At 46.8% G+C, this 11,044-nt stretch overlaps 1 protein-coding gene across 2 annotated transcripts in view; it reads right to left on the bottom strand.

Moving 5' to 3' along the window:
* The window catches only part of PPM1B (protein phosphatase, Mg2+/Mn2+ dependent 1B), a 59,795-nt gene extending 57,262 nt beyond the window's left edge, over positions 1–2,533 (bottom strand). For both annotated transcript variants that reach the window (XM_030944336.1, XM_030944333.1), the window contains exon 1: positions 2,441–2,533. The gene's annotated coding sequence lies outside the window, so the exon portion shown is untranslated. The remainder of the gene's footprint in view (positions 1–2,440) is intronic.
* Positions 2,534–11,044: the final 8,511 nt, after the last annotated feature.

Genomic DNA, 11,044 nt, shown 5'->3' with positions numbered 1-11,044 from the left:
TCCATACTACATTAATTACATTTCCCTCATCCTGCTGTTGTGCACCTTAATTAAATCACTGCCCTATGCAAGAGCCTCCTCTAAAGATCTGCAGAACAAGAGATGAGGCCCTATGCAAATAAATAGAACATACTATCCCAAACTTCAGAACATGGGATACACACATAATTAGTCCTAATTTCCAACTGATCCAAGTAGCTTTCCATTCTAAATGGATTGTCTCTTCACAAATCTCTGACCCTGAAGTGTTGATGCACTCTCTCAAACACAAGTCCAGTATAGAAGATTTCATATACTCTAGATATGCAAACTCATAGTTAAGTATTAAGGTATAGAAAATGCATGTAATAAACACATATAATGGATGTACTGGAGCCCGAGCCCACACATGCACACGGGAGCTTGTCTACACCACATTATGTGCTTTTAGTTTGCTGCTGACCTGTCAACATCATGATGAGTGCTAGTTTCAGCAAAAGTTTACCTTTAAAGTTAATGGTCAATTTATCCGGTGAAACAAACAGAACAAAATAAACAAACAAAAAAAGCACTTTACCAGAAACCCCTTGACTGTCCTGTAACCTCCTTTAATCCAGTAATATTCATAACAGTACTAAATTGCCTCATCATCTTTATTCACTTTTTTCATTTTCACCAGGTGTCAGTCATAACTATAAAATACTTCTCTCCATATATGAGCAGCAAAGAATCTCCACAGCCTCCAACCTGTACAGGACCCTGGAGCCAGTTCATCATCCCTCCCCCACATCATTTCAACTTTTCACAGCCTCAGCCAAAACTGCCTGCCTCCTCTCTCTATGCACAGACTAACTCAGCAATACGAAAACTCCAGTTTCCCTTTTGCACAAATACCATTCCCCTGATACACACATGTATACATATCCTAACATAATCTTCACCCTGCGTGCAAATTCATCCTTCCCCCCGTTTTCAATATCATAAACATCCACCCAAGCCCCCTCACTTTCCTGAAGTCCACAGTCATCCTTGAAAATTTACCTACAGGAAGACAGCATTAATGACCTAATAGACAGAAATTCGGAGTGCCTGATGCCTGTCAAAACCATATATACCTACAGTTCTACAGCTCCCCAGCATACACACAGACTTTTCTCCAAAAAGCACTATCACGATCCCAACACTGGGCATTTGCTACGTTTCCCCATTTGTATTCCATGAACCAAACAACAAATATCCAGCCTTTCCATTTCATTACAGGTGAAACATCAACTCATACTTCCTCTCAAGTTTCCAGGACACAGACCATGTTGCTTTCTGCTCTAGCCCATCTCCACACACCAGACAGAGAACTCTCTGAGCTGGTGACAGCCGGGCATCTCTCTCAGCTCCCAGTGTGAGCAGCAGACAAACCAAAGCACAGCAGTAGGAACACGCATGACTTGCTGTCCACATTCCAGCTCGTATTACACACGAAGGTCTCGCACATTAAGTCTAACCACAGTGGCCACGAAACAAAACAAGTCCAGAACCTTGTAGCAACCTGTTACCACTGTGCCTTTAACTTGTACACAGGCTTCCCTACCATCCAAAGCCTCCCTCCTCCATGGCCTTTAGACGCCTGCCAACTTACCACCTTACTTCTCACAAAACACAGAAGCCTGTTTACCTCTTACTCCTAAATTCACAGGCCTTCCTGTACCACTACTCCCAAACACGTGTGCTTTCATCCCCACGGCATAAACACATCGCTCAACCTACCGCAGCACAAAAAACGAGACAGGTACAGATTTTACTAGCTGCCTCCAACTAAATTCATCAAAATGACGCCCTCCTTCCGAGAGAAGTATTATTGTAAATTATAGAAAAAGCATATCCACTGGGTTGGCAGAGCCAGCAAGCTCCAAACTACGAGTAAGAACTGCTTCAGCTCCTTTCGCCTAAAGGCTCCCAGGCACTACCCATCTGCCCGTGATTCCATCCCCAGCTCGTCACGAGCACCCAGGCCTCACGGCAGCTTCTCCCCCGACCCCGGGGCCGTGCCGGCCGCTCGCCCCCTGCCCGCCCCGCCTGGCCCGTCGGTATCACGGGCCCGGCCCGGCCCGGCGCTCCCCAGGGCCCGGCCCATGCACGTGCGCGAGCCCGGCCCGCCGGCTGCCCCCCGGCCCGGCTCCGGCCGCAGCCGCCGGCACACGCCGGACCCCTCCAGCACCTTCCCCGGTGTCACCCACGCGAGGCCGGGCCTGCCGGCTCCCCGGCCCCGGGACCGTGCGGGGCCTGGGCCGTGTCAGCGCGGCCCCGGCCCTCTCTTCTCCCGCGGCGGGAGGAAGGCGGCTGCCGGGCCTCGCGGCGCCTGCTCGCTCCCCGGGGGGCGCACCCGCCGCACGCCGTGTTCGCTGCCTCCCCCGGCGCCGCAGCCCCGGCCCCGGCCCGACCGCTCAGCCCCGGCCACCCTCCCTACCTGTGTGCCCGCGTCCCCCGGCGCCCGGCGGCGCTGCGGGGCCCGGCGCGGGTGCGGGCGATGCTGGCTCGGGCTCAGGTGCGCGCCGCCCCGCGCTGGCCGCCGCCGGCCGCCGCCGCCGCCCGGTCGCGCACTCGGAGCGCCGCCAGCAGCGCGGACATGTTGGAGCCGCCGTCCCCCCGCCCGCGTCACCGCGCTCGGGAGAGCTGGGCGGGGCCAGGCTCACCCCGCCCGCCCCATCCCGCCGCCCATTGGCCGCCGACCCTGTCGGCACAGCCCTTCCTCGTTGTCATTGGTAGATGCGTTCGCCGCTCACAAGCAGGCCCCGCCCAAAAGCTTTTCTCTGATTGGGTCTCCCCCGCCTGCTTTGGTAACTATTGGCTGCGGCTCTCGTCAGTCAAGACGACAGCGCACGGACTCCGTCTTTCTCCGCACTTTTTTTTTTCCGGCCTCGCAGCCTCAGGCAGGACTGACGGAAGCGGCTGTCAGCGAGCGCCCTCGCCCCTCCCAGCCTCCCTCCCGCCGCCACATCCCCTCCCTCCCGGCGGCGCGGTTTGCCTGCAGGCCATTGGCTCCCAGCGCCGCCACTCCCGCAGCCTCTCTCGCCCCGGCCGCCGCTTCGCCAAGGGGGCGTGAACCGACCCGCGGGTTCCTTTTCCTGATTGGTCGCTGCTCCTGCCAATCAAGCGCGGCCGGCGGGGCAGCGGAGCGCGGTCCGGCCCGCGCGCCGAGCCGCTCCGCACGGCGATTGGTAGCGGGGCGGGCGAGGGGCGCGCGACTTCCCCCGTGCCCCACGGGGGGCAGTGGGGAGTACCCGTATGTGCGCGCGATTACATCACCACCAGCCAATCAGGGCACGCGGGGGCAGGTGTCCCGCCCGAGGGGGGCGGGGCCTGTCGCCCCAGGCGGGACCCGCTGCACCTCGCACGGTCCGGGGGGCGGGATCCGGGGCTGTTGCCGGTACCGGCCGGGGATGTCGGTGTTACCGGTGTTATCGCACCAAAGAGCCAGGCTGGAGGTGTCTCGGTCCTCTGCGTTCCCATCTGCCCGCGGAGCTCGAGTGCCGTGTCCCAGCTCAGGGGACGGAGGGGCCGCGGCCCCGCTCGGGTGCCCGAGTGAGGCGTCTTAGGGTCGCCCCTGGTACCCCACCGAGCCCTGCTGGCACCGGGGCCGCCTGAAGAGTAGAATCACTGAATCACAGAATCTATCAGGTTGGAAAACACTCCTGAGTTCATCGAGTCCAACCCGTGACCGATCACCACCACGTAACTAGACCGTGACGCCGAGTGCCACATCCAGGCTTTCCTTAAACACCGTTAGGGATGGTGACCCCACCACCTCCCTGGGTAGCCCATTCCAACGTCTAATCTCCCTTTCTCTGAAGAAATTCTTCCTGATGCCCAGCCTAAACCTCCCCTGGCAAAGCTTGCGGCTAATTCCTCTCGTCCTGTCACTCACTACTTGCCTGGGAGAAGAGGTCGACCCCCACCACCTCCTTTGGGTGCTTGTAGAAGGTGATAAGGTCACCCCTAAATCTCCCCTTAGCCCCGAGTCACAGCAGGTGGGGAGCGCAGGAACGGGCAGGTGGGGAGCGCAGGAACGGGCAGGTGGGGAGAGCAGGAACGGGCAGGTGGGGAGAGCAGGAACGGGCAGGTGAGGAGCGCGGGAACGGGCAGGTGGGGAGAGCAGGAACGGGCAGGTGAGGAGCGCGGGAACGGGCAGGGGGAGCGAACGGGCAGGTGGGGAGAGCAGGAACGGGCAGGTGAGGAGCGCGGGAACGGGCAGGTGGGGACAGCAGGAACGGGCAGGTGGGGAGCGCGGGAACGGGCAGCCGCTCCCGCCGCCGCCGCTCCGGCTGCAGCGGCAGCCCCGCCGCGGGAGGCCGGAATGAACACCCGGCGGGGGCTCGCCTGCCCTTTGGCTTCTGTCTTGCCCCAAAGCAAAACTGTTTATTCAGGAAAGAACATGAAAATCTGTCTGATCCCTCGTAATCCCGTGCTATTCCCACCTTTCTCAATCAATGGCTGGCTGAAGCCAGCTGCCGTTCACCTCGCTGCAGAGGGACCCCACTCTGCCCCTACAGCTCTGTATGGATATTCAGCCGCTGCAGGAAGGCCCTATAGGCTTTCCTGGAAAGCTGGAAGGGATATCCTTGCCTTACACTCCCGACAGCCCAAACTTTAATGTGCTGTCTGTAGAAATGGCATAATAATTCCCACACCATAGTTCGCTGATGCCTTTGTCCCTTTCCTTACTCTGAGGTGTTTCCTCCCCACACACTGAACACATCAGCATGAGCGAACGCTGGTCACATGCAGGACTTGAGACCACGGCTCAAAACACTGTTTGTAAAGCATTTTTATTTATTCTTCTATTCATTTTCTGGAGTGTTCACAAACGGAACTGACCCTGAATAAGATGGGAGCTTTTCTATCTGGAGTTGAAATTCTCTCCCAGTCTTCCACATAGGCACATGATGGGATTATTTTCCCAGGGCCTCCGGAGTTATGTCCACAGAGCAGAAAGCACTGTGCAGCTTTTACCTCCAAGGTCATGGGCACCACCACTCATGGCAGAAAATCCTTGCACAGAGCTCTGAGGGCACTTTTTCACTCGGGTAACTGATGCAGCCGCAGCTCTAAGAGCTGATGCTTTGCTCTCTGTGGGTTCAAATGCATCCATTCCACACTGAGAAGGTGGGATAGTCCACCCCTGTGTGCCAGTGCTGCTTCCCAGAGCTCCCTACCAGTTGATAGAGCTGAATGAGAATGAAACCTAGATTGCCTCAGCACAGGCACTCGTGAGCCAGTTCAGAAAGAGCCAGAATGCTGAGGCTGCGGTTCCCCTTCTGTCATAGAAAACTTGCTCACAGACTAGCTAATTTGAGTGCCCAGACCCAGCTGCCAATCAACCTAGTTAACTTTGCAGTGTCCACATGATCTGGGACTCGAGATACTTTTATATAGCTAGGGATCTTTTTTTCTTTTTTTTTTTGTTTCCTCAGGCTTATATTTCATAGTCATTTAAATATAATTAATGTATTATTAAAGCAATGACAAATCTGCCTAAAAATTGTTATATCTTAGGGTTGATTAATGCAAAATTTATTTAGCCTCGATATTTCTTGGAGTTTTGAAACTGTTTTTAATTTCAAGAGATTCATTAGGAATTTTTTGAGAGCTTGACACTTTTTAAAGTAATGGTATGTCTTGCACAGATTTCGGCAGGTATGGAGCTGGGCTGTAATTTTATCAGGTCCTTGTTTGCATTCTCTACTTTACTTCTTGGGTACCTGCCAGAAAGATACCCTGGGTAGCATTAGATAATTTAGCTCAGTATGTACATTGTATACTCAGCTACTACTGACTCTTCCCTCCAATTTACTGTAGCAACCACTCTTCCTCCAGTGACAACTAAAACAAAAATCTACAGAAATTCTGCAAGAAATCACAAATTAGGCTTTGAGTTGTCATTCAAACTTTCTGACCCTGCCTTTCTCCTCACTTTTAGGTTTTACAGGGGTTCTGATCCCCTTCCTTTCACCTACAGCTCTAATTTCATAAATGGTTTTATAACAAATTTAGAAAAAGTGAAATACTTGCTTTCCATATCATCTCACTAGCTGCACAACCTTTACAGTTCTTTGGGAAGAATGGACTTCCCAAAATAATAAATATTACCCTAATTTTCTCTAAAGTAATAAGTGATATCCCCTACTGCTTTTCAAACATGACCTGCTTAAATGTTAGCGATTAACTGAAAACCTACACTGTGCCCACGAGTCCATAGCCCAGTGTAAACAGCACATTCCTAATCAGTAGAAAATGTGCATATCTGGCTGGTTTCTGTGGGCTAAAACTCAATGCTGGGATTGCTCAAGAGGTGTGTGTGGCAAGAAGCAAGCAGCAGTGACAGGCAGCAGGGGCGGGCAGTGAAGTAATAAGTAGGTGAAATAATGGTTTGTATGTGGCAATGTGGAGTTAATGGCTAATCCAGGGATTTTCTGCCATTTCATGGCTGGCTCCAGTTAAGCTTTGTTTAAGATTACCAAGGCAGGGTATTTGTGGGGATACTTGTGTGTTGGATCAACGGTGATGTGTGCATGCCTGAAAGAGTCGGCATTTTTTAATACATGCAATGCCCATTTTATTCTTAGTGGTGGTGAAAATAACTATGCATTACAGAAATGGTAATAAATAGGAAATAGATAGTATGGGACAAAGGTAATTTGCAAACAGCTTTGATACTGCACTAAAGAGGAATGAAGGTGAGTTCTTCTATAGGGTTTTTAAAATTCCCATTTTTGAATGTTCTATTGTTACTGGTGGGGCGATTCATCCTTTTAGCAGTAGCTATTGGCAAATCTCAATAATTACATTTGTTTAATGTTCAAATTAATGAGCTGTAAATCAGGTCCTGCCAAAAATCAGTACTGTTGGGAAGCTACTTGATCTGACAGTGTTTTCATGCAATTTTCTCACCTTTTACCTCTGTTTTGTAAAAGTTAGCTGGTTGTCTGAAGCATGTATACATCTAGTGTTTTAGCTGGTTTGACAAATGGTGGCTGCTCTGGTTTCACAAGAAAGCATTCTCAGACACTGACAATATTTATGGTACATGGTTACTTTTTTATCTGCAAAGCAAACAAACTCTTTCATTTTCAGCTGAGTAAACTTCCCATGGAAACTAATTCACTAAACAGTAGTTAGTTCTTCACCACTTGCCTGGGTACCCCTTATAGATTACGCCATCTGTGAAGAAAGGAAGGAAATCACCACAGATAATAAGGTCATCTTCAGATTAAGAAATGAACAGGGAAAATTTTGAAAGTTTCATGTAATATTTTGCCTTGGTTTTGCTCAACAAGAGGAAGACTAAATATTAATACAGCAATGGGGAATAGAAAGAATGTAGGATGAGTAGAGAAGAAAAAAGGACATATACAGACAAAGGAGAAAAAGTAATGTTACTGTGTCAAAATGAAATAATTGAAAAGTGGATATACTATTTCCAGTACTTTGGAAAAAAACAAACATGCAGGAATTTTAGAAAACAATTCAGGACACCCTCCTTGTGATAGAAGAACATTCAGTTCCTAACCAGAACGTGGATTAGAGGGAATTTGTGGTTGAGCAAACACAGAAGTAAAAATAAAAGTGTGTAGTAATAATTCTATGTCAAAGAAGCAATGTTTTGCAAATAAAAGGTGAATAATAAAGCAACTCAAGATTCAGCTCTGCTATATTTTTGGAAAAGATGGTTGCAGATTTTACTGAGAGAAGGGAGCCCTAAGATCATTCCAGACTCCAGGTGGAAAGTTTGGAAGTAGTTAGAAAACTCCATATTGCTGAAGAGATGGTACTGCTTGGTTCAAAGAAATAGCCAGTGAGATTTCAAATTCTCCTTTAATAATTTGGGGAATCCATGCTACTCATAGTTGGGGCCAGACATTCTGGACTGTGGTAGTAAATTAAATTTTCCTCCGAACTGTCACTGAGCCTGTAAATAGTATTGCTTTTGGGTAGTTCAGGATTATGCCCTCAAAGGCCTGATGGTAAGTAATAACCCTGGAGTCAGTGATCACTACTTGTGTGATGAAAGGTAGGGGTGAAAGAAAATAGAACACTCTCAACTTCAGAAATGGAAACTGTGATAAGTGAAGGGACCTGGCAACAAAATCATCTTGTATAATGAAAACTTGAACATGGAAGAAACCTTAGGTGCCTTGAAACCAAATGACTGGGATCCTGTATGTCACAGAAGGCAAAATGGCTTTGAGGTAGAAGCCTCAAGCATAAGTAGAAAAGAAGCGGCATCAAGAGAGAGGTAAGAGAGAGAAATTATAAGCAGACAGCATTGAACAGAAAAAAGGTCTGGTTCAGGAAGGATCTCAAACATCAATAAGTGGGAGAATTTATCTGGAAAATCAGGTTGATTTATGAAAAAAAACAGCATTTTAAAAAACAGCAAGATATTATCCAGCTGTGACATAACAGTGTAAGAAGGAAGTGATGTTGCTTTCCGTTGAGGAGGAAGTGGGGTTTAGAAATAGTCTACATCTGATTCTAAAACTAAATGCATACTTTTCCCTCAATTTTCAGTAAAGATGGTGATCTTGAACATGGGGTTGGAGGGCAGGATGGCTAATAGCTAGGAGGAAAAGGAAATTGCTTGTATTATATATAAGATGAAAGTAAAACACAGTCTACAGCTTCTGGGCAGAAAGAACAGATAATGCCCATTCCAGAAGTCAGAAAATTGTGTCAAATGAAATCACTTGTCTGGTAGTAAGCTTTTTAAAGCAAGTATATCAGGAAATGAGAAAGTATAATGTTTGTTTACTAAAGGTGGGCCTTACCAGATTAACCTAAGATCTTTCAACTTCTACATAAAGGAGGAGATGACAGGAATTAGCCGAGCAGTACCAGAGACTAATGGAGGTGATGGGGTATCCATAGAGGATAAAGCAAAATCTAATGATCAGAAATGAAGTGTCTGAGTAAAGGTTGTTCCCTTTTCTTCCTACCATCACAACCCCCCACATTCCCCAGTGCCCAGGATAAGTTTTGGGCTTAAACCTATTAGATATTTTCTTTAATGATACTGATACAAGAAAGTGGTGTGGGATAAATTTGTAAATGACCCAGTGCTTAGGGATACCAAGAGTAAGGAAAACTAGGAAACCACATACATTTAAACTGATGGAGAAATAGAAATGCAGTTAACTTGAAGAGTATAAAAGCAAGACCTTAGTATAAGAAATTTTTGCTAGCTGCTGGGAGCTCATCACTTCAAAAAGGTGACAAAGAAGGACAAAATATGGTAGTTTATCACAGCACGATATGAAACATCATTCAGCTTCAGCATTAGAATGACAAATGCAGTCTTAAGCGTGGCTGGGCAACAGGTTAAGTGCCTTCACACGGGCACTTAATTGGCAGTGTGGAAGTACTTATTTGGAGATGCACACAGCAGCCATGAGCTGGCTTTGAGATGTAACAAACCGAAGGGGTTGTTGTGCCATGATTATTTCTGTTGCCTTCATTTCAGCTTTGTTCATGTTGTTAAATTGGGTAGGGACAGACAGCCACAAGCTGTCAAGCCAGTTTGTAATTAAGCCATGACTTAGCATGGCTTAATAAGTTACTACACCACAGACAAGCTGTAATAGCTGCCTCTGTGTGTGTGTGCTCCCAGCTCACCCAGCTGCTGAAGGAAAACGTGTTCATTTCAGCTATGACAGGCTGCCATAGCATCCTAGTTGATAAGGAATAATTTGCCTGGCTAACTCAGTAACTTGTGAGCATGTGTTCATATTTTTCCCTCTGCCACTGGGAAGCTCAGAACTCAGTGCAGTATTGTGGTAGCACAGGACACAGATCAGAAGTGTCAGTTTTGTTAACTTCTTGCTGAGACGTCTCCTGTTCCAGTCTAAAATATTGCTAAATATTTTGCTTTGGTGTTAGAATACCACCTTTTGCTTACACTACTCTCATCCACCATCCCTAATGTGGCTCCATCTTTATTACTGCCCTAGTTAGTTCTTCACTGACTAGCTGGACTTTAGATTAATCTCTTCTACCTTTTTTCCAAAGTATTTTAAGAGAACTTACTATGTTTTAAGATAGTCTGTCACAGATATATTTTATGGAAAATACTTTCGTTAGGATCTTTTCTCCTGAGAAGCTTCAGCTTCTCCATGTTTTGCTGCTTTGGAATGTGATTTGGAGAATTGTTTACCCAGCATGGGAAATTGTTTCTACTTGATGACCAATGACAGCCACCTTTGTCGAGGCTGTGAGCAGTCACAAGATTTTATTATCATTCCTTTCTATTCCTTGCTAGCCTTCTGATGAAATCCTTTCTTCTATTCTTTTAGTATAGTTTTAATATATCATTTTCTTTTAATATAATATATGTCATAAAATAATAAATCAGCCTTCTGAAACATGGAGTCAAGATTCTCATTTCTTCCCTTGTTGGGGTAGCCTGCAAATTCCACAATAGTCCAAAATCTTAAGCATGTCAACTGTAAAATATGTATGTTCTTATCATCTTTTAAGCTTATGTTATTGAAGAAGTCAATCGAATTTCCCTAACAAGCTTGCTTTTAAGCTCCATAAAATAGATGAATTCTGGTAACAATATCCTCTCCATTTTCAAGCGTCTTTCAAAAGCTGCATAGACACAAAGTTTTATAGCTGAGACCATTTTAGTGAAAATTTAGAAGTAAGCATGAGAGTAAAAATAAAAATAAACCTGAAGAGTTTATCATTGAAATATGTAGGTATTAAATGAGATCTTACTGTCAATGCAATTCCATTGCTACTTTTTGCTGCTCACTTAAACTTCTTTCCTAACCATAATCTCTAATAGTAATCTAATGACAAGTTAACAGCTTCCCATTTAATCTTTCTGATATTTCCTAATTCATTTGGAATTATCATTACTGTTAATTCCATTAATTCATTACTGTTAATTATCAATACTGTTAATATTTTACCTTTCCTTACAGTAACTGTGATAAGTAATTACCTGGGAGAGTGGCAAAGGTTGCTTCATAAAATCACTGACATTTTAAAAATACCTTCCCACATAAAATCA

Source organism: Camarhynchus parvulus, chromosome 3 (genome assembly GCF_901933205.1).
Source record: "Camarhynchus parvulus chromosome 3, STF_HiC, whole genome shotgun sequence".
In the NCBI taxonomy this organism is placed as follows: Eukaryota; Metazoa; Chordata; class Aves; order Passeriformes; family Thraupidae; genus Camarhynchus; species Camarhynchus parvulus.
Note: the sequence above shows the minus strand (reverse complement) of the source record. Positions and strands in the feature narration are given on the sequence as shown.